Genomic DNA, 22,168 nt, shown 5'->3' with positions numbered 1-22,168 from the left:
CAAAGAAATTATGCTTGTCTCATAATCTGCTCAAACACAGCAACAGGTTTAGCTGGTAAGTTTTAATCATTGATATTAAGATGGTAATTCACAAACCCATTTGTTCATTTAATTTATATTGAATCACCATGAGCTGCAGTTACACAGCTTTCATGTTTGAGTTTCAATTATACAATGATCAAACACCTATCCCACCACCAGTGTACATTTTCCACCTTCAATGTCCCCAGTATCTCTCCCCCCACCCCACTCAACCTCTCCCCATGCCTTTAAGGCAGACAATTTCCCTCTTACTCACAAACCATTTAATTTGTTTTTATTGCTGTGATTTAAGCACTGTAGCACTGCAGTCCCATTGTTCATCGATTTGCTTGAGCGGGCACCAGTAATGTCTCCATTGTGAGACTTTTTGTTAATGTTTTTGGCATATCAATACGCAGCGGGTAGCTTGCCAGGCTCTGTCATGCGGGTGGGATACTTTCAGTAGCTTCCTGGGCTCTCTGAGAGGGACAGAGGAATTGAACCCAGGTCAGCCACGTGTAAAGCAAATGCCCTACCCATTGTGCTATTGCTCCAGACTGGAGCTGTGATTTCAAGTACTGGTAATAATACGTCAAGCATTCAAGTTTCTAGCACTGTATCTGTGACTCAAACACCATTTTCTCTCCAACAAGGTCTCATTGGTCTCTTCTCTACCATCCCAAATATCTTGCTCTCGGTCAATTCCATTCTGGAAGCTGACTCTCAGGGTTTGATTCCCTTGACCCTGCGGTATTTATTCCCTAAAAATGTTTCTTTATATTCCATATGAGAGCATCCTCTCATTCATTTTCCATCAGAAGAGAAGCACCAAATCAATATCAGTTTTTGTTGTATGCTCCAATCCTAGCTCTCTGGTCTCAGGAAAATTCTTGGTCTCAGAGTCAATGACTCTCTGTCTATGGCATGGTTTTGTTGATTGTGGGACTAAAAATACTGTACTGCTCATTTTCTGGTAAGTACTGTTCTTTCTGCTTGATTTTGAGGTTTACAAACCTATACTAACCAGTTAATCCCACACTCTGTGCTCAGAAGAAAATATCAGTGCCCATCAAGCACTGGGGAACAAATCTGGCCTTCTTGTATGCAAGCCTTTAAGCATTCTATGATCTAATTCCCTAAGCCCTCAGTGTATTTGATGACTGGTGGATACTTGAAATTAGTTAGGCACCTGGCACTATCATTCTTTTTTTGGTTACATGTCTTTTTATGATATTTAGCGTGTTTTGCACATATATGGGAAACTGATGGGAAGCCACATCAAAAGGACACTTAGTCACCTTTACGAGCCCCATCAGCTCCCTTTTTTCCCTTGTTCTTTGGGTTTTAGGGAACCTCAAATCATCTTCCTTAAACGAACCAGGAGCTACACTTATCATAATCATTCAGTGTTGGGATACATCGTACATCCTGCTTATCCTCATGCCCCATTCCTAACACAGGAACCCCGATATCAAAGGTTCAGTGAAAATCTGAACAAGAGCCCACTGAGCCAAACCATATGTTTAATGAATTCTACAACCATGTCATAATGTGCACATACACACAGGATTTATACATGGGTATGGATTAAAGGACAAAAATGTCAACAATCAGACCCATTTTACTTTTTTCATTTTTATCCATATTGATGATAAATTCATTGACATTTCCAAAGAAATTCTCATCTCATTGCCTCACTCCATGTCACAACTTACATAGCCTTTTCACTATGGAAATAAAAGCCAATTCTTGCTTTTGTATTAAATATGTGCTTAGACATGCATAGCCAGTGCTATTTACAAATCAAAAACTGGAGCTGGGAAAATTTTCTTCTCAAATTTCTACTAAACTGAGTTCCCTTGAACCATGTCTAACGGAAGCAAAGATCCAATTTCTTGCCATCCTAGATCATGGGAAACTACAAATGCTCTCCTCTGGGGTCCTAACTCACTGTGGAATCCACCACATCAAGATTAAAGTGTTCTCTGTGACTTCCTGCAACTCAGGCTCTCTCTTCTCCATTTCTCTAAGTATCATTAGTGGGTGAGAGATATTACTGGCTTGTTGCTATTCATCTTAATCCAGAGGTCCGCACTTTTACCTGAGTAGTTTCAGCATGGGCCGAACATTTTCCAAGATAGACCATGAGCTGGGCCACAAAACACATCCCAATAGAATCAGTAAGATAGAAATTGTATTAACTATCTTTTCAGACCACGATGAACTAAAGATAGAATTTAATCACACATAGACGCGGAGAATCAAACCAAACACCTGGAAATTTAACAACTCAGTGTTGAGGTCAGGGAGGGATTCAAGAAAGAAGTCAAAAGATACCTGGAAACAAATGAGAATGAAGACACGAGTTACCAGAACTTGTGGGACACAGCTGCAGCAGTGTTAAGGGGGAAATTTATAGCTCTGCAAGCATTTTTCAGGAAGAAAGCGTCCATATAGATAACTTCACTTCACAGCTCAAGATCTTAGAAAATGACCAACAATAGGAGCCCAAACCATCCAAGAGTAAATAAATAATAAAATTTAGAGCAGAAATTAATGACATGGAAACCCCCCCAAAAATCCAAAAGATCAATGAAACCAAGAGTTGGTTCTCTGAGAAAATAAACAAGATTAATAAACTACTAGTAAGACTCATAAAGAAAGAGAGAAAACCCTAATAAACCAAATCAGAAATGAAAAGGGGGACATCACAACAGAAAGCAAAGAAATTAAAAAGATCATCAGAGATTACTTTAAAAGTCTGTATACCACAATGCAAGAGAACCTAGAAGAAATGGATAGATTCCTGGATTCCTATAACCTCCCAAGGCTGAGCCAAGAAGATTTAGAATACCTGAATAGACATATTACTATCAAGGAAATTTAAACTGTAATTAAAAGACTTCTCCAAAACAAAAGCCCAGATCCAGATGGATTCACTAGCGAATTCTTCCAAACATTTAAAGAAGACCTATTGCCAGTTCTTTTCCAGCTTTCCAGGAAATTGAAGAAACAGAAACATTCCCAAACACTTCCTACAAGCACATATCACCCTAATTCTAAAAGCAAACAGAGACACTGCAAAAAAGAAAATTACAGGCCAATATCCCTGATGAATTCGTATTCGAAGACCCTCAACAAAATATTAGCAAATAGAATTCAACAACTCATCAAAAAGATCAAACACTATGACCAAGTGGGATTCATCCCAAGGATGCAAGGATGGTTTGACATTTGCAACATAACCCATAATATCAATAAAAGAAAAGATCAAAACCATATGGTCATATCAAAAGATGCAGAGAAAGCATTTACAATATCCAGCACCAGTTTATGATGAAAACTCTTAGCAAAATGGGAATTGAAGGAACTTTCCTCAATAGAGTCAAAGCTATCTACCACAAACCCATGGCAAGCATTATCCTCAATGAGGAAAAACTAAGAGCCTTCCCTCTAAGATCAGGGACAAGAAAAGGATGCCCACTCTCACCACTTCTATTCAATATAGTACTGGAATTACTTGTCATAGCAGTTAGGCAAGAAAAAATTTTAAGGGCATCCAGATAGGAAAGGAAGAAATCAAGATCTCACTATTTGTAGATGACTTGATACTATATTTAGAGAACCTTAAATCCTCTACCAAGAAGCTCCTAGAAACAGGCCTGCAGGTCGTAAGGAGTATGAGTGACCTCAGCAAAGATAGAACCCTTGGTGGCTCTAACCATGGAGATATTCAAGCCTCTCTAATATGATGCTGCCAGCTTCACAGGCTTCTATCCCCCTGGGAAGATGTCTCCTAGAACATGAAATGGAAGTGACATTTCTCCCCAGGGAACAGTAGTCTTCCTCTGGGATTCTGGCCTGACAAGGATGCAGAATGTGATGGGATGAACATGTTTCATGTCCCCTATTCCTGTGCAGGTGGTCTCTCTCACTTTCCTCAGGGTAATTACCTGTCTGCTATAGAGCTCATGCTGGCTGAGGTCAAATTCTCAGAACCAGACCATATTCCCCACACCACACAGAATGAAGTCAGGAAAAAAGTATTCCCTTGCCTGATCTAGCCTTCCAGGGACTAGGAGAGGGTGATGGTTGAATCATCCCCTGACATTAGCTAGCCCCTGGGGTCCCCTAAAATGTATCTGATTCCAGCCACTCAAACCAAGACCCCTCCATTCAACTAGTACCATCTGGAAGCAGGCAAATACCAGGCCTGTGGTCTGCATATGGTTTTCAGGCTGATAATAGGATCAGGCCAGATTTAGGTGGGCTCTGTCCTTGCTCTGGGCTTTGGGGCACACTCCCTCCCCTCACTTAGGTGCTTACCTAAAGTCCTGTCAGGAACGGAGGCAGAGAAGATGAAGTTCCCTTGATGTCTGATGTCCTCTCAGAAGCAGGAGCTCCTCTTTCTGAGACCATGTGAGTCTCATGAGAAGGGTCCACACACTCTGGTCCTCTTATCATCAGAAAAGTCAGGGGGACACTGGTTCCCTTGTGGTCCTCTAGGTTATTCATCACCTCCTGCCAGGCCTTCACTTGGCTGCCAACACAGTGTTAGCTACACTTTCTCTGTAGAGCCAGATCTCCTCACTGAGGCTCCCCGCTTTCTGTCCTGGGTAGGTGTGAGTGTAACACTGAGGACCTGAAGTCTTGGATTTTGTCAGAGCCATGTAAAATGACAGCTGGATTTTTCATCCCAATCCTCTGAGATCGGAGTGCAGGGGTTAATTCCTAGGAAGGGCCTCACCTAGTCCCCTGGAACCTCCTTTTTTCCCATCTACTCTCATATATGACCCCACAGAAATGACTTCCCCTCCCAGGCACCCAGCCTACAGTCAGGTTTCCCTCTCTGTGGCGACCCCTTCCTGAAGGGAGCTCCTTTATGGAGATCAAATTACTCTTATTGTCTTTTTAATACATGCTCTGTTGCATAAATATGAACTTAAATGAATGGAGACCTAAAGAAATAGTTCTTTTATTTGTATTTACTTACAACTGACCCTTTCCATTTTACTCATATTTTATCCCATTTCCAAGGAAATCCCAATTCTATTGTTATATTTACTTCTAGGGCACAAGCTATCACTGTCACTGTCACTTTTTGCTCGAGCGGGCACAAGTAATGTCTCTGTTGTGAGATTTGTTGTTACTGTTTTTGGCATATCGAATACACCATGGGTAGCTTGCCAGGCTCTGCTGTGCGGGAGGAATCCTCTCTGTAGCTTGCCGGGCTCTCCGAGAGGGGTGGAGGAACCTGGGTCGGCCACGTGCAAGGCAAACACCCTACCCGCTGTGCTATTGCTCCAGCCCCTACATTATTTTTTTTAAAGAAGCAGCTTCCTGAGAACCTCCTCTACACACAGCAGGATTTGTTGGTGGTGTTGTTTTTTGCCTGAGCGGCAAAGAGAAGGATAGGGCAGGCCCATTTAGTTTTACCCAATTACACTCAACAAGTCGATAAGATTCATGGGCAAAGGAGAAGGATACCACAAAAATCCCAGTCTGCTGGCCTCTGGTCTCATAATTAATGAGCCAGAGAGGGAGTACACCATCTAAGGGGAGCCTAGGGAGCTCCTCAACGATATGTGGGTGCAGGAGCAATACATGAGTACCAGCAGGTTCCTGGCAGCAACCCTGTCTACTATGTATTTCTGTCGGACCCCAGGACCTATGCTGAAGCCAGCAAGATTAAAACGTTGGACACATGAGTCAAGGTCACTCTCATGGATCCCTGATGCTTCTTTGATCTGTGGGAAATGAATGGAAGTTGCCAAAGAATGACAAGTCCTTGTCCCTGTGTAAGAGAAAATAGAATGCTAGAGGAGAATTGGGAGAGGGTTAGTAGGCTGCCTGGAAGTATCATAGGGGCAATCTTCATGCATACCTGGTATTTTCATTGTATAGACGACAGCTCATTGTATACATCAAAAGAATAAGATAAATCATTTTTGTAAGCACATGACCCAAATTTTTAAAAAGGTAATTAACAAACAACTGTTGAGGCTGCAAGAACAGTACAGCTGATAGGACGCTGACTTTGTGTGTAGCGCTAGGATCAATCCCATATCATCCTCGGAATAGCACAAGAATTAACCCTAAGAATACAGCAATGACTAATCCCTGAGCACTGATGGGTTGGCAGAAACCAAAACAAACAAAAATCTCAACAAACACACAATTGTTAACAAAGAAAGGCTAGGTGGGTAGGGGATATAAATTCTTGGTTCCTGACTGATAAGACACTATTGGTGGCTTTGTAGATGAGGCTCTGAATAACCAGGACTATTAAGTAAATCATGGTTAGTCAGTTTTAAAATAATTGAGACAAAACACCACAAATAGAAATGAGACGCTTTTTCACACCTGAATTGATGCTCTTTAATAACTATTGCCCATTTTCAGAACATGATGTCATGATGCTCATGGCCTGAAATATAGTTCATCCTATGGGCATGATCTGGCATTTGGCAGACCTCATTCAACCCTAGCGCCACAAGTGGGTCCTGAGCAGTGATCCCAGAGCACAAAACTTTAAGAAAGCCCCGAGTAACTTTGGATGTGTCCCACACCCCCTCAAAAAAGTAATAGAAGCCCTATTTGTACCAAAAGGATCACAAGTGATTGTAGAGTCCATGCTACTATTAAGGTCCCCACTTGCTGACCAAAGTCCATGGTCCCCATTGCTGTCAATATGTGACCATTCTCCTGACAATGAGACACAAGCGTCCCCCAGCATGGTGACCTGGGCACCCTACTAGGAGTTAACTAGGAGACATTATGATGTGGGGTAGAGGTCTTTCATAAAGGGGCCCTCTGGAGCTTTACTCTGATTCTGCAAAGAAACTATGACGCCCGGAGTCTGCATCCATGAAATATACACACCCATTAAACATACACTTAAGAACCCATGAGTTCTGAGAAGGTGGCGAGGTGACCGTGCATCCAACACCCCTATCTGGACTCCCCAGGCATGTGATGGGGCTGAGCTAGGCTGTGTAGGTCCCTTCTGTCCCTTCAGCAAGGATCATGCAGTTATGTGGTAAAGTGGAAAGAAAATCAATAAATCTTTCTGAGCATATGTTCTTCTAGTGGGCAGCTTATTCAACGTATCAGTGAGAGCAGCTCCTCAACCCCTTGGAATTTTCTCTTGTAGGTGAGCCACTATTTTTAATGATCTTTTCTGTTGTCTCCATGGTCCCCAAGGATCCCTGGCCACACGTGCTTTCCAGGATATTATCGAACCACTAAGACACCTACTTCATGATTATTTCTAGTAATTAGCGCCAATCACATCCAACTCAAAAATTGATCTATTCCAAGGCCCCAAAATGACCTGATTCAGGCAATCACAATAGATTCCTCCCTCCTGGAGCCCAACTGCCCTCCCCTTCTAGCATTTGCTTGGTGTATTTTACAAAGCCTCACACCTTCTTTCTTAAAGGAGCAGGGACCCAAAATATCACTCTTATTCTGTGTGGCTTGCATCCCACTCATCCTCATTCTTCTGCTAGTAACCCATGGTCATCAGAAGAGCTCAGTGAATACCTGTAATAGGAAGCAAAACTATGAACAATAAACTCCAGATCACAAATTCTATTTATTATAGAACTTAAGAGCAACAAAATAAAAATGTTCTGCTGCTTTTTGCCATGACTGTTAACTTCTGTTAACTTCTGTTCACATTTTCATGGAAATTCCTTTTTATAAGGCTGTTATCTTTGACAACTCGCAATAGGATACAGAAGTTTTCACACTCACTTAATAAAAGCACTCTCTCTCATGAACATGGCATGGGCAAAATTTGAGAGATCTATTTACTCATAAACTCAAACACAATTTTTTTCAAGTAAACAAAACATTTTATAGGATCTTTAAGAAAAACGAGATTGATTTATAAGTCATCATAGAAAACAGGAACACAAGGATGCTCTCCAGTAAGTACCCTACTTGCTCTAGTCTCCAACACTTCAAACCTGGTTGTTCTCTACATTTCCCTGTAATGTTTTCTCAGGCCTCTTCATTCCTATCTTTGTAATGAGGCCCATCAGTTAAGAACAGGAGGGACCTGTTATGACTATTATAGATACTGAACAAAAACTCCATGACTTTCACCTTGCTAATTTCTGCGTGGGCCCTGGGGCCCCAGAGGAACTGATAGCGGGCTGGGTAACTTCCAGGCTCCCTCTGATAATCTAGGTACTGCTCCTGTACCCATACATTGGTGAGGAGCTCCCTGGGCTTCAGATAAATGAAGTGCTCCCTCCCAGGATGAACTCCCATCAAACCTAATTGTTCCCAGATAACCTCCTCAGAGGCACAATTGTCCTCCAGAAGGATGACCCCCAGGACCATCACCAGCAGACCGGTTGTGGGCATGGTTTGCTGAGAGTCCACCATCCCATCATAAGTGAGGCCCAAGGTGGTGACCAAGACATAGCTATGGGCTTGGGGGTCTACTTCCTTCACATCAATGCCAAAGACCACCTGCATGCACTCAGACACCTGGCTTAGGATGAAAGAGAAATTCTCCTCATCATTGTCAAGGATGGTTTTCAGCATTTCATCCTTTGTGGTCAGCTGCTTAGTGCGGTACTTGAGGAGCAGGAACCCCACCAGATCAGACATCTTGTCATATAATGCCTCCAGGAGAGAGGCTCCAACTTGTGCTGGCTCCTCCCTACCATCTAGGTCTTTATCTTCTTGACTGCTTGCACTGCCCTTCTCGGGATGGCTGTCTAACATTTCAGTCATGGTCACTGGGAAGTTACGGGGCAAGACAAAACTATACTGAGGACTATTGGCATCACTAACAGCTGCTACTTCCTCTAGATTATCCTCAAAGTGGATGGTGTCATTGGTGGAGGAGGGCAATTCAGCCATCCCCATCTCAGCCGTGGACAGCTGATTGATCTCTAGATGCTGGCCATCTTGTGCATCCTCATTTTCTTTTTCAGCCTTGAAGGCCAAAATCTCATCATAGTGAGACATGATGACACGTGTCACACAGACAGCCGGTGTGTACACAGGTGCTGGTCGATGGGATGGAGGCCTGAAAGTAAAAGGGGGTATGAGAAGTCAAATTAGACATGCACAATTTAACTAAGAATGAAAGACAAATATGCAATGACCAAACTCATATTTGCATTACAGAGGAGAAAAATAACAGCAACAGCACAACCAGTGAAAGCAAACTGTAAAAAGGCATCAACTATTGTATCTGAGGTTAAAGAGTTAGAGGAATTTTGGAGGTGGTCTTCAGTGCACTATGGCACAGGGATATGCAAACTATGGTGCTGCTTTTTATTGGTTACATATACCTTTCAGGGCATTTATTGAAGCTTAAAGGCACGTACTCATGGAATGCAATGGTCTTCAGCATAATGAATATAAGGGTAAAGTTCAGCATACTGGATATAAGGGGACTTATCCAGCCCAAAATATAAGGTGAGTCAGTCCCAAATACTTGGTTGTTTTTGAGAGATGTCATTTAGAATGAAAGGAAATAATGTAATACTCAAGAAAATAGATGGCAAAGCATCAGTTTGTTATGACACTAAGGTGAGTGTTTCGTGGGGTAACTGTAAAATTATTCTGTTCTTTGCGGGGGAGTTATCTCTTTGCTAGTAGTGTGCCCAGAGTCCCCTATAAACCTGAATAGCGAGATTTGTTTGCCTGCAGCCACTGACCTGTGACAGGACCCTTAGATCAAGTTCTTCCCATCCTCACACCTACATGCATATGTGACAAAAACTGTCATTCAACAGAGGTATTTAAAGTTTCTTTGGGTACCACTTTTTTGTATATTGGGGCACTCTCCATCCTATTTTGGATCCTCATTGGATTCAGCAGTACCTGGCACGCTCTCCTGTGTAGTCTACAGTCAGATGTCTTCTACAGTCAGATGTCTTCTGAGATCCAGCTGTTTCTTCCTGTGACACAAGAGAACCATAGGTATGTTCTACATAGCTTCCCTCCCCCGTGCACATACACCCTCTTCCTACTTGATCAAAAGAGTCTGCAGAGAATTATTTTATCCTGACTGGCTCCCTGTATCCATGGTATTGATATTTTGGGATACATATAGCTACTGTGGCATGAACTGAAACTGTAGTTTGTTCCTTGGCTTACCACACATGTTCTCTATCTGCCTTTTAGAACCACATGTCACATTCTGAGGTTCCCCACACATATCTGGAGGCCTCCTCACAGACAGATGTCAGTGTTTCACTCAGGGACACTGCTTACAATGAGCCTTCCAGGACAAGAAGCCGGATGATATCAAGAATCTAGAGAGCCTGTGGTTTGTTACATGGGGTTACACTCTGTTTAGAGCAAGTTCCTAGATTTTCATTCTGGTACCTTCTAGTGCTCCTTTACTCCTGTTCAAAAGTGGTACCCTTTTCTCAAAGAATATAACACCTCAGACAAGTTCTCCCAGACACAAAGTGTAGAAATGAAGATGTAATACCTATCACTATTCCTGCCTTGGATTTCATTCATGACCTTGGTTTAGCCAGGAAGAGTCTAATATCCAGGTTCTTGAGATATGAAAATGGGTACCATGTGAAATAATTTTCAGGAAGGAATGTTTGGCAACAGACAATGGGTCAATGACTCCTGCCTCGAAGTGTCCCAACATGTCCTTTATGCTGGATTCTAGGTTCTCTCATTCCTCTCTAAGGGTTGTTTCCTGGAGATGTACCACGACTTGACTCTCCTTCTCCTAGCTCCAATCCTCATTCTTTGACTTTCTTAAATATATATTCAGACATCACGACTCTAAGTGATTCTCTGTTATTTCTATGTGAACACCCCAAGTCAGATAGCAGCTATGGGCTTCAAGGGAGTAATTTTTATATTAAGAGATTAAAGACACTTGGGTTTTAGCTCAGACCTTCACACTGATGGTAACCTTCATATACTCTCAAATGGCCTGATTCCCATTTCTTATACAATATCCTCAATCTGTCCTATACAAATGCTATCTTTCACTGTACTATCACGATGGCACCAAGGGTGCTGCAGAAAGTTCACATGTGAATTCTCATGCAAATTAGCATCTTTTGACATTTATAACTGGAGATAATATAAAAACCAGATTAATCAAACTCCCAATGGCTTAACAATCTAGAAAATATACAAAAACGAATCCCAAACTGAGTACATGAAAGGAAATATTAAAGTCCTGAGAAGGTAAGAATAATCTAGAAAGCAAGAAAACAAACAAATCAATAAAAACAGGATTAGGAAGTTTTAAAGGCTTAGTGAGACTAATCCCAAGTATGACCCACAGAAAAAAATCAGGGGACACTCAAATATATAAGATATGATTTGAAAAGATAGAAACAAAAACTCAGAAGTTAAAATACCCTTCAATTCATTTTCTAAGTGATCATTACAAATAATTCTATACCATAGACCTGGTAAACTTAGAAGAAACGGATCAATTCTTCTACTCATATATCCTCTTAAAATTGAATAAAGAGGCAATAAAAAATCTATGCAGAAGTCATGAGCAAGGAAACTGAAACGATAATATTTCATCTCTATAGGAACAAAAGCCCTTGTTCACTTGTATTCCGTTGTGAGTTGTATTGAGAATGCCAAATCTTAGTATGTATAGTCCTCAAGCACTTCTAAATGCCACATAAACATGAATTGTACCTAACAACTTTTATGAAGTCAGGGATTTCCCAATAGCCATGGCAGATAGAGATGTTAATATGAAAGACAGTGACAAGAGGCAAAGAAGTATTGCCGAATCTAAGGGTATATTGCAATATATTGCATGTGACAGAAAAGATGTGAACCAGCTCACCTCATATAGACCTGGAAGCTCCCCAAGGGTGTTGCCTAAGCATAGAGTCAAGAATAACCTAGAAATATACTCAGCTCTGAACACCCACAAATTTCACAGAGTAAAGAAAAATTATAGACTGATATCGTCGATGAGCATCTGTGCAAAAACTCCTGAACCTGTCTTACTGAACTGAATTCTATCCCTACTGTCGGGCTCTGGGATTCCATCGGGATTCCTCAAGAGCTTCCGCCCCGATCCTGAGAAGGAAGATGGCGGCCGGGCCCGCAACCCTCACACCTCAGCCGATTGCCCGAGTACTGAGGATGGGGGAGAGGGGAACACGTACCCCACACCTTGTCCAGACTCCCTCAGAGGCGATGGTGGGTCCTGTCTGTCCACCCCTGGGGTCCGCACCTGGCCGAGCTGGGCCCTCCTGCCGCACTCCTGAAGCCGAACTTGTCCCTGAGCTTCCGGTTTCCATAGGCCGGCCTAGCCAGCCGGAAGTGAGGTGAAGTCACATCCGGTTGGTGCCTTTTGGGACCCCAGTGGATTTGGGGGGAAAGTGGAGAATTCCAAGGGGCTTTACTGTCTTCTCTCGCCCTCACTCTTGACTCAGGCAGGGCTCCTTCTGCCCACTGCCACCTCACTGCTTCCCTCAGACCCATTGCATTGCTTTCACTGCGTTTTCATTCAGTATGCTTGATATAGCAAATCCTTCTTTTGTTTTATTATTTAATTAAAGGAATACTCTTATTTTCTTTCATTTTATTTGGTGATGCCTAGAATCACAGACAAAGTGCAGGGATTCCAAGTTAAAATATCAAAGTGTCAGTATCGTATTGATTCCATGTGGAATTTGAACTCATGACCACATGCTTGCTGGCAAAGCAAGTTCTATGAACTGCTCCTCTATTCTTATGAGACTTCAATGCATTTTGAATCGAAGCAATTTCAACAGATATAATGCCAAATTATTTTTTCTTTGATAACCACATTATGCTCATTCACTTCATTCACTATTGTCTTGAATATTGGAAAGATTTAAGTACGATAATTTTTCTTAGAATGAAAATGAGGTTATTGTGGGCAGAAAAATTTGGAGCGCCCAAAAATACCCTCAAAATCACCAAAAGCATTAGCTGGTGAATTTGAATCTTCAAAATTAAGACCAGTATTAGCACACCCATTAAACATTTTCCCCGTGCTTTGATTTACAGATCTGGTAATAAGTCTTTAACCGTTCAAAGTTCCAGCACTGTATTGTGACCCAAACGTCATTTTTCTCCACCAGTATCTCATTTGTCCCCTCTCTACCATCCCAAACCTTATATTCTTGGTCTTCCATTCTGCAAGCCGACTCTCAATGTTTGACGCCATTGGCCAAGTGGCATTTATACCTTAAAAGTAGTTCATTATATTCCACATGAAAGCAATTATCTCAGTCATTTTCCCTCTGAAGAGGAGCAACTTGTACTGCTATTTCAGTATCAGTGTTTGTTGTACCATGCATGGTCCTAGCCTAGTCTTCTGATTTCACAGTGAGCCTAGGAGTCAATAGTTCTTTGTCTATTGCATGGGTTTGTTGATTGTGGGACTTCAAGTGGTGTATTTGTTCAGTTAATGGGAAGAATTGTTGTTTATGTTTGATTTTTGTATTCACATACTAATCAGGTACTTCCACATTCCGAGGTCACATAACACTTTCAGTGGTTGACAGGGCACATCATATACTGGGGAGCTCAAGTAGCTTTTTTTGCAAGTTTTTGATCATCCTAAACTCTCATTAGTGAATTATGATGACTGGGGTATATTACAAATTAGTTAAGCACCAGACACTACCATTCATTTTATTTTCTGTCTTTCCATTGTGTTTAAGAATGTTTGCACAGATAAGGGAAACTGATAGGACACTACAACCTAATGATAGTTAGTGACCTGTAGGAGTCCCACCAGCATTCCTACTTTCCCTTGTTCTGTGTGTTTTAGGGAACTTTAAATCATCTTCCTTAAATGAAACAGGAGTCACACTTATGATGGGCTGGTGAAAACTAAGCTGACCTTGCCCCCAAACAGGCCTGTTGGTCACTATTTTGGAAATCTATTATTATTATTATTGTTCAGTGTTGATGTAAATCCTGCTCATTGTCATACTCCATTATTAACACAAGCTCTCAATATCAGAGGCTCGGTGAAAATCTGGACAATGAGATAAAACAGGCAACATTTTTAATGAGGGCCACCATTTTATTCTTGAATACTCCAAGCATGTCAGTGTACACATATATGCAAGACTTATACATGAATGCAGAAAAGAAAAATTAGACACATTTTACTTTTGTCATGTTTTTCCATATTGCTATTAAAGACATTGATAGTACCAAAGAAATACTAATATCAATGTCTATATCCATATCACAATAAAAATGGTCTTTTCGCTATGGAAAAATAAATCGACATCCCATGCCTGCATGCCCGCACGGCCCCAGGACCCAATCTTAACCAAGCGTCCAGCGGGCAGTGACCCCTGGCTCCCAGCTGCTGCTGCAGACCCCGCGCTTCCTACTTCTACATCCAGGTGCACCAGTTCCCCTCATACGAGGTCAGAAGGGGGCATGCGTGGCGTCTGCCATATTATGGAACTTTTAAGCAGGTATGAACTTGGTGGCGCTGGAAAGAGAAAAAAAATGTGTTTTGAAATTGAAACAGCAGGACGCTTGAGCAGTCTTGGGCCGGGGCCGATACCGACTCGAGCTCCGCTGAGATTCGACCTGGGTGTCCATGTTTTTGCACAGCCACTTTGCTGCTGAACGACCAAGATCCAGAAGGCAGCTACATGACTTCTGGTACCAGCAAGTGCTTGTAGCCATGTCTCCAGACTGTGAACTAAGCCTTTGCCCCATGCTGCCTCAGGAAGGTAAATTATACAATTTCCAACTTAAATCTCCCTGGGCTTAACTACTAAAATACAGAAATCTTAAACCGCGGTAGTGGCCACGCGACTTCATATCTCTTCATTCTCATCAATGGAAAACTAATTATCAAATGTTTCCTTGTCAGTAAGGCCGCATTTTTGGGGGGTAAACTACAACAACAATAGTGAGTTGTGTGTTGAAACTCCAACAACAATAGTGAGTTTTGTGTTGACATATGGAATGTAATCAAGGTAAAGAGAAAATGAAGTGAAATTTATCAGTTATGCAGATGGGGGTGGGGGTGAGGGGTGGGAGGTATACTGGGTTTTTTTGGTGGTGGAATATGGGCACTGGTGAAACGACGGGTGTTTGAACATTGTATAACTGAGACATAAGCCTGAGAACTTTGTAACTTTCCACATGGTGATTCAATAATATAAATTTAAGAAAAGAAGGGGGCAAGGCCTCAGCGGTAGTGGGCGTGTCCTCTGCTTCGGGGGGCGTGTTCTCTGAGGGCAGTGGCCGCAGTTATTTTCCCCTCTTCCAGTACACTCGACAGATATCTCAATGCCCACTACTTAACTCTGTAGAGAACTCCCCAACTACCTCAAACACAAAAGGCAAATAGGCCACTAGCCTACTCCAATTGTACCACAATATCAGTGAGCACAAATCCTTTCAAATTACACCAAAATACCGATGAACACAAAAAGTTATACAAGCCCAATGTAAAAAAACACATCCTCTGAACCTCCACCAGAAACCTCACAAAGAAAGAATAGCGCTAGTGAACTGGTAGGTCCCACCTCTATACAACCATGAAAACATGAAGAAACAGCGCAAATCCCCACTGCAAGGAGAGGATGAAGAAAAGAGTCCAGAAGCTTCAGTAGGGGTTACCTACAAATATGATCTCTCTGACAAAGAATTCAGAGAAGAAATGCTGAGAATGTTCATCAAACTTAAAGAAATAGTGGAGCAGTCAGCGAAGAAAACACAGGAAGAAATGAGAGCAGAAGTAGGAAAGCTACATTCAGAAATGTCATGAAAAAAAGACTTGATAGACAAAATAAAAAACACAGTGGGTGCCCTCAACAGTATAATGACTACAGCTGGAGATAGAATCAGTGAGCTTGAAGACGAGCAGCAGAAAGCTCACAGGCTACAACAAACAATGGGAAAAACCTTAAAATAGCTCTAGGGTGAATCAGAGACCTATGGGATGATTCCAAGAGGAATAACATTAGAATCATCGGAGTATCAGAAGGACAGGGAGGCAACCCTAATGAAAAAGCCATAGTTAAAGAAATCATTGCTGAAAAGTTGCCAGAGCTGGATAATGCAGACCTCTAGATCATAGGAGCCCGAAGGATGCCAGCTAGAAGAGACCCTAATAAAAAGATTCCAAGACATATCATAGTCAGAATGATGGATGCCACGGATAGGGACACAATACTGCAAACAGCAAAGTCAAAAAAGGAAATCACAAACAAAGAAGCACCCCTCAGATTCACAGCAGACTTATCAGAGGAAACCCTGCAAGCCAGAAGACAATGGTGGGATATAGTGAAAAAACTTAATGACGTGAAAGTCTCACCAAGAATGCTCTATCCGGCTAAGCTCTCACTCAAACTCAAAGGAACCATACACAATTTCATGCATAAACAACAGCTCAGAAACTTTATAGACTCAAAACCAAACTTAAAAGGAGGACTAAAGGGGCTCCTGTAAGACAAGAAAAACCCCTACAGGCACAAGAAACCCCTAAAGAAAAATGGCACAAAACTCCACGACAATAATCTCTCTTAACGTCAATGGTCTAAATGCACCGATCAAGAGACACAGAGTGGCAAAATGGACTCGGAAACTGAACCCTGCATTCTGCTGCCTACAAGAAACACATATGGATGGTCAGGGCAAACAGACTCAAAATCAAAAGGTGGAAAACAATCCTTCCCGCAAACAACTCCCTCAAAAAAGCCGGGGTGGCCATACTAATATCTGACGACATAGATTTCAGGTTGAAAAAGATTAGAAGGGACAGTGAAGGTCATTTTTTACTAATCAAGGAATAAGTACAGCAGAAAGAACTCACACTCCTAAACATATATATGCACCTAATGAGGGACCAGGTAAATACTTAAAAGAACTGCTAACAGATTTTAGGGAGGACATTGCTAGCAACACAATAGTAGTTGGAGACTTCAACACCACCTTATCACCTCTGGATAGATCAACAAGATCAGAACTCAGCAAGGAAAAAACACACAGACCTTGAAGGAAGAAATAGAAGAGAGAGGGCTAATAGATCTATACAGGGCTTTGCATCCACTTAAAAAAGAATACACATTCTTTTCCAGTGCACAGGAAACATTCTCCAAAATAGATCATGCGCTGGGCCATGAAGCATACATCAATAGAATCAGGAAGATAGAAATTGTATCAACTATCTTTTCAGACCATGATGCACGGAAGATAGAAGTTAATCATGCACAGATGCAGAGAACCAAATCATACACCTGGAAATTAAACAACTCAATGTTGAACAATGAGTGGGTCAAGGAGGAAATCAAGGAAGAAATCAAAAGATACCTGTAAGTAAATGAGAATGAAGACACGAGCTGCCAGAGCCTATGGGACTCAGTTAAAGCTATGTTAAGGGGAAAAATTACATAAACATGTATGACCAATGTCACATATAAATCAGAAACTGAAGCTGAGGAAACTTCCTGCTCAAATTTCTACTAATACTAATTCACTTGAACCATATCTGAAGGAAACAAAGATCAGATTTCATGTCATCACAGAGCACAAGAACCTTCAAATGCTTTCCTCTGAATGTCCTAACTCAGGAAGCAATCACTTCAAGTCCAAAATGTCTTCTGTGACTTCCTGCAGCTCACACACAGGCCCTCTCTTCTACATTTCTCTGAGACTCATTAGTGGGTTTGAGAAAGATCTGGGCTCCTGCTATTCGTCTTAGTTCATAGCTCCACCCATCTTCCTCCCAATCTCCAGTATCAGTCTCTGACACACACTCTGACACAGAATCAGGACTGCTTTGACGTCAAGGGGATTGGAGGACTCCAAGGTTTGAGGGATTTTCCCTTGGCCTTCTGTGTCACCCCGTGTCATGCAGTTGTCCTTCCATCACGCCTTTCTTGGAGTCATCATCTTGTGATTCTGCAGGACTGGGTACCTCTTGCATCCTCCCCTGCAATGCTCCTTGTTTCTAGTCCCCAGACTCTAAAAGCTGCAGACATGGAAGTCAGGATGAGGCAGGAATGGTGAATGTGGGTTTCTCTTTTTGTCTACTCCTCCCACATTCTTCAATAAGTTCATGAATGAATATTTTGAGTAACAAGGGTTTACAGACTAAGTGTTAGAAAATATAAAAATTTACTATTTTCAAGACAGTAGATTCCAAAGAACTACCCCAGCAGAAGAAGAATTTAGTATAAGACTAAGTTAAGTATGGCTCCTTTGGGGGTATTTTTATTTGTAAACGTCATCATTGTGTTTCTCCTCAAAGTATGAGAGGATTCTCATTTTTTTACATAGATGTATTGTTACCTTAGGGTCCATCTGTATTGTTAAGACTAACACGCTCTATGAATTAAGGATCAATTAGATGATAAATTTGACGAACTCCCTACATATTGTCCGTTATCTCTTGTTCTTCTGTGATGCCAATAACTAGTAAAGAATTGATGGCCTTGGGAAAGTATAAACTACCTTGTCTCCAAGAACGAGAGTCTGGGAATTTGCAGTGGCAGGTGAAATAAAGACACAAGCAGCAGTAGTCAAGGGAGAAACTGAGGCTTCCTCTTTCAAGGAGATGCCACACATGCTCATTCCAAATGTGGGTCTCTCAGCATTTCTAGGAGGGGCAGGCTTAGGAGTATTTCCCACTTTCCTAAAGCTCAAAAGAATGTTTTTGGCTGTTTTACGATAATATTCAAGAAACACCCGATTCCAGTCTCATAAAGGCTTTCAATCCATAAAAGACTATTGGAATTTGCCCAACACTTGCACAGCCTGTTGTTTCTTGATGGAAATTCCAAATGCAGCTCTCCATGAAACAACTAAGGCAATAGTCAAGCACAAGAGCTATCATCCAAAAGAGAAAAATCCAAGAAAATGGCAAGAATTTAAAAGAGCCAAGACAGTGAGTTACACACAAAGGGTTTCCCTAGAATATAAAATAATAAAATTTAGAAAACTTGCCTAAAAGTCTTATGGGGGAAAAGGAAAAGGAGATGCCAGTTACATGGGGAACCAAGGATGAAATACAAGAAAGTCATAGAAATATAATTTGGAGGCATAATAGGGGAGCTATTACCAAATGTTGTGGTAGGAAACAGACATCTTGTCGAAGGAGCTCCAGATAATCCAGATAATCCGTAGACATGAAATCCCATAGAGGGACTGCACACATTTGTGGAGTATAAAATAACATCACACGAGGCTGATACCCAAGGACAGTAAATATAAGGGCCAGGAGGATTGCTCCGTAGCTGGAAGACTGCTTCATGAGTGGAGGGGAAAAGGCAGATGGAATAGAGAAGGGATCACTAAGAAAATGATGGCTGGAAGAACCAGTTGGGATGGGAGATGCTTGCCGAAAGTAGATAATGGACCAAACATGATGACCTCTCAGTATCTGTGTTGCAAGCTATAATGCCCAAAAGTAGAGAAAGAGTATGGGGAATATTGTATGCCACAGAGGCAGGGGGAAGGTGGGAAAGGGGTGATATACTGGGGATATTGGTGGTGGGGAATGTGCACTGGTGGAGGGATGGGTGATTGATCATTGTGAGATTGTAACACAAACATGACATCTTGTAACTATCTCACGGTGATTCAATAAAATTTAAAAATTTTTAAAAAATAAAAATATTTTTTTAAAAGAAATCCCATCACTCATCGAACCACAGTAAAGCTACAGTGGGAAAAGAAATCATGAGCAGAGATATTCTAAAAGGTTAAATAGAAAAATAATTTTCAAGAAGCTCTGTACAGTACAATTTAGAAATTTCTCAGTGAAATATCTTCAGGTGAGTATGGAGTGACACAATATACAAAAAGTGCTGATGAAGACGATTTTCAAGTGAGGCTTTTTCAAGCTAGCCCTAACAAATAAAAACTTAATAAAGTCCTAGTAATTAAATTGACCTTGCTGTAAATCTAAAGAGAAGCCTAAAATTTAATAATCATGTATAAAAACTATCAGCTAAGAGGCAATTGGACACTCAAAATACACATGCTGGGGACAGGGGCAAAGAATAAAAATTGGCCCAATTGGTAATAAGTATAAAATATTATATTTACTTGTTATAAGAATGACACTTCTTAGAGAAGAAAAATATAAGATATTGGAAAAGCAATTCAAATATCATAGCAAAGTAAGATGTGAAAGCAGGAGAGAAGAGAATCAGCAGTGGACAAATAATAGAGACAAACAATAAATTGCTGCCCTTCTGACTCAAAGAGTTTGAGAGGATTCCTCTCATGCGGATTATAAAAAAAGACGATACTACTATGTGGCCAATGGCATCAGACTTTGAAACGTTTGCCTACAGAACTTAGTCAACCAGAGGATGGGAGAGAGTGACCCTGATACATTTCAGGGTGGGGGGAGCTGACACACTTGTGATGGGTGTGGAGTTAGAACATTGTATCTCTGACATTTTGTTTGGTTTCTGGGATTTTTTATAATCCGCATGAGAGGAATCCTCTCAAACTCTTTGAGTCAGAAGGGCGGCAATTTGTTGTTTGTCCCTATTCTTTGTCCACTGCTGATTCTCTTCTCTCCTGCTTTCACATCTTACTTTGCTATGATATTTGAATTGCTTTTCCAATATCTTATATATTTTTTTGGTTTACAATTTCTGTATTTTAGTAATTAAATCCAGGGAGATTAAAGTTGGAAATTGAATCATTTCCCTTCCTGGAGCAGCATGGAGCAAAAGCTTAGTTCACAGTCTGGATACATGGTTGCAAGCACTCCCCGGAACCCCAAGTCTTATAGCTGCCTCTGGTTCCTGCTCGTTCGGCATTCCCGTGGCTGTGCAGAGGCATGGGCACCCGGATCAAATCTCGGCCAGAGCCTGAGCTCCGGCCCCGGCCCGAGCCTGCCCAGGTGTCCCGGTTTCAAGTTCAAAGCACACAGGTTTTTTTTTTTCCACGCCACAAAGTTCATACCTGCTCAAAGGACCCATAAAAGGTCGGACACCACACCTTCTCCCCCGGGAGGGAGGAGAGACCAAGGGAGAAGGATATTTCCTCCGTTAGCCGGCGTGGGGCAAAAGCTTAGTTCACAGTCCGCATACATGGTTGCAAGCACTCGCCAGAACCCCAAGTCTTATAGCTGCCTCTGGTTCCTGCTCGTTCGGCATTCCCACGGCTGTGCAGAGGCATGGCCACCCGGGTCGAATCTCGGCCGGAGCCCGAGCTCAGACTCATTTTACTCTTATCTTTTGTCCGTTATCACCTTTATCCTCCTTACTAGGATTGGACTGACATTTCAAAAATTATTTGAGTAAAGTTCACATAAAATTTAGATTAAAAATACTGAGCATCAGAGAGGTGGGTAAGTAAAGGGGGAGAATGTGAGGCTGAAGTGGAGCCATGATGGGCTCCACTTTAAGACCAAAACTCAGCAGGCCTAAGTTTCAGTCCCCCCCCCCCATCAGAAAGTCCCAACTTCTCAGAAAACAGTATCACCCTGGGCAGATGAACCAACCCAAGGGAACAGCCTATCAGAATAGGGGTCATGGACAGTGGTGCCCAGCCAAGCAGAGAGGGAATGAAGTCAGAGGACTGGACAGGGACCAAGAATTGGAAACATAATGGGTGCCTGAAATCACAGGACCAGACAGAGATCAGACTGGAAACATATCGCTAGTTCCTAGGGGAAAAAATGCTGCTATGTAACCAAACCCTATATAAACTGCTTAGAATTAGAAGCCAGGATCCTTGTCAAGACTCCACTGCCTTGGGTGGGACTTGGACCCTAGCTCAAGCTAGCAATAAAGGGGCCTTGCATTTGCAGCCTCATGTCTGGTCTGGTCAATGTGTGAGCGAAACTCCCTTCCCAGGACATAATAAGGGGAAGTGTTTTGGTGGTGGGATTGGTGCTGGAATACTAAGTGTGATGAATTACTGTGAACTACTTTATTAAAATTAAATTTAAAAAAAAGTCTTAAGAATTTTCAACTGAGTAGTGTAAAAATTCACTAGCTCAAAAAAAAAAGAAAATGTAATTTGGCATTATATGGTAATTTCCAAGATAGTTCTCCAGTTTAGAATGCCATGAGGATGCAGAGGATTAGAGTAGTGACCTAGAGTGCCAGCCTTGCAAATTTGCAAGTATGTGGCCATGAGTTCACGTCTCCTGGGTCCCTCGTATCTCTAGTTTTCCTGGGAGCACTGC

The sequence above is a fragment of the Sorex araneus genome, chromosome X (genome assembly GCF_027595985.1).
Source record: "Sorex araneus isolate mSorAra2 chromosome X, mSorAra2.pri, whole genome shotgun sequence".
Classification (NCBI taxonomy): domain Eukaryota; kingdom Metazoa; phylum Chordata; class Mammalia; order Eulipotyphla; family Soricidae; genus Sorex; species Sorex araneus.
This window is presented reverse-complemented; position numbering follows the sequence as displayed.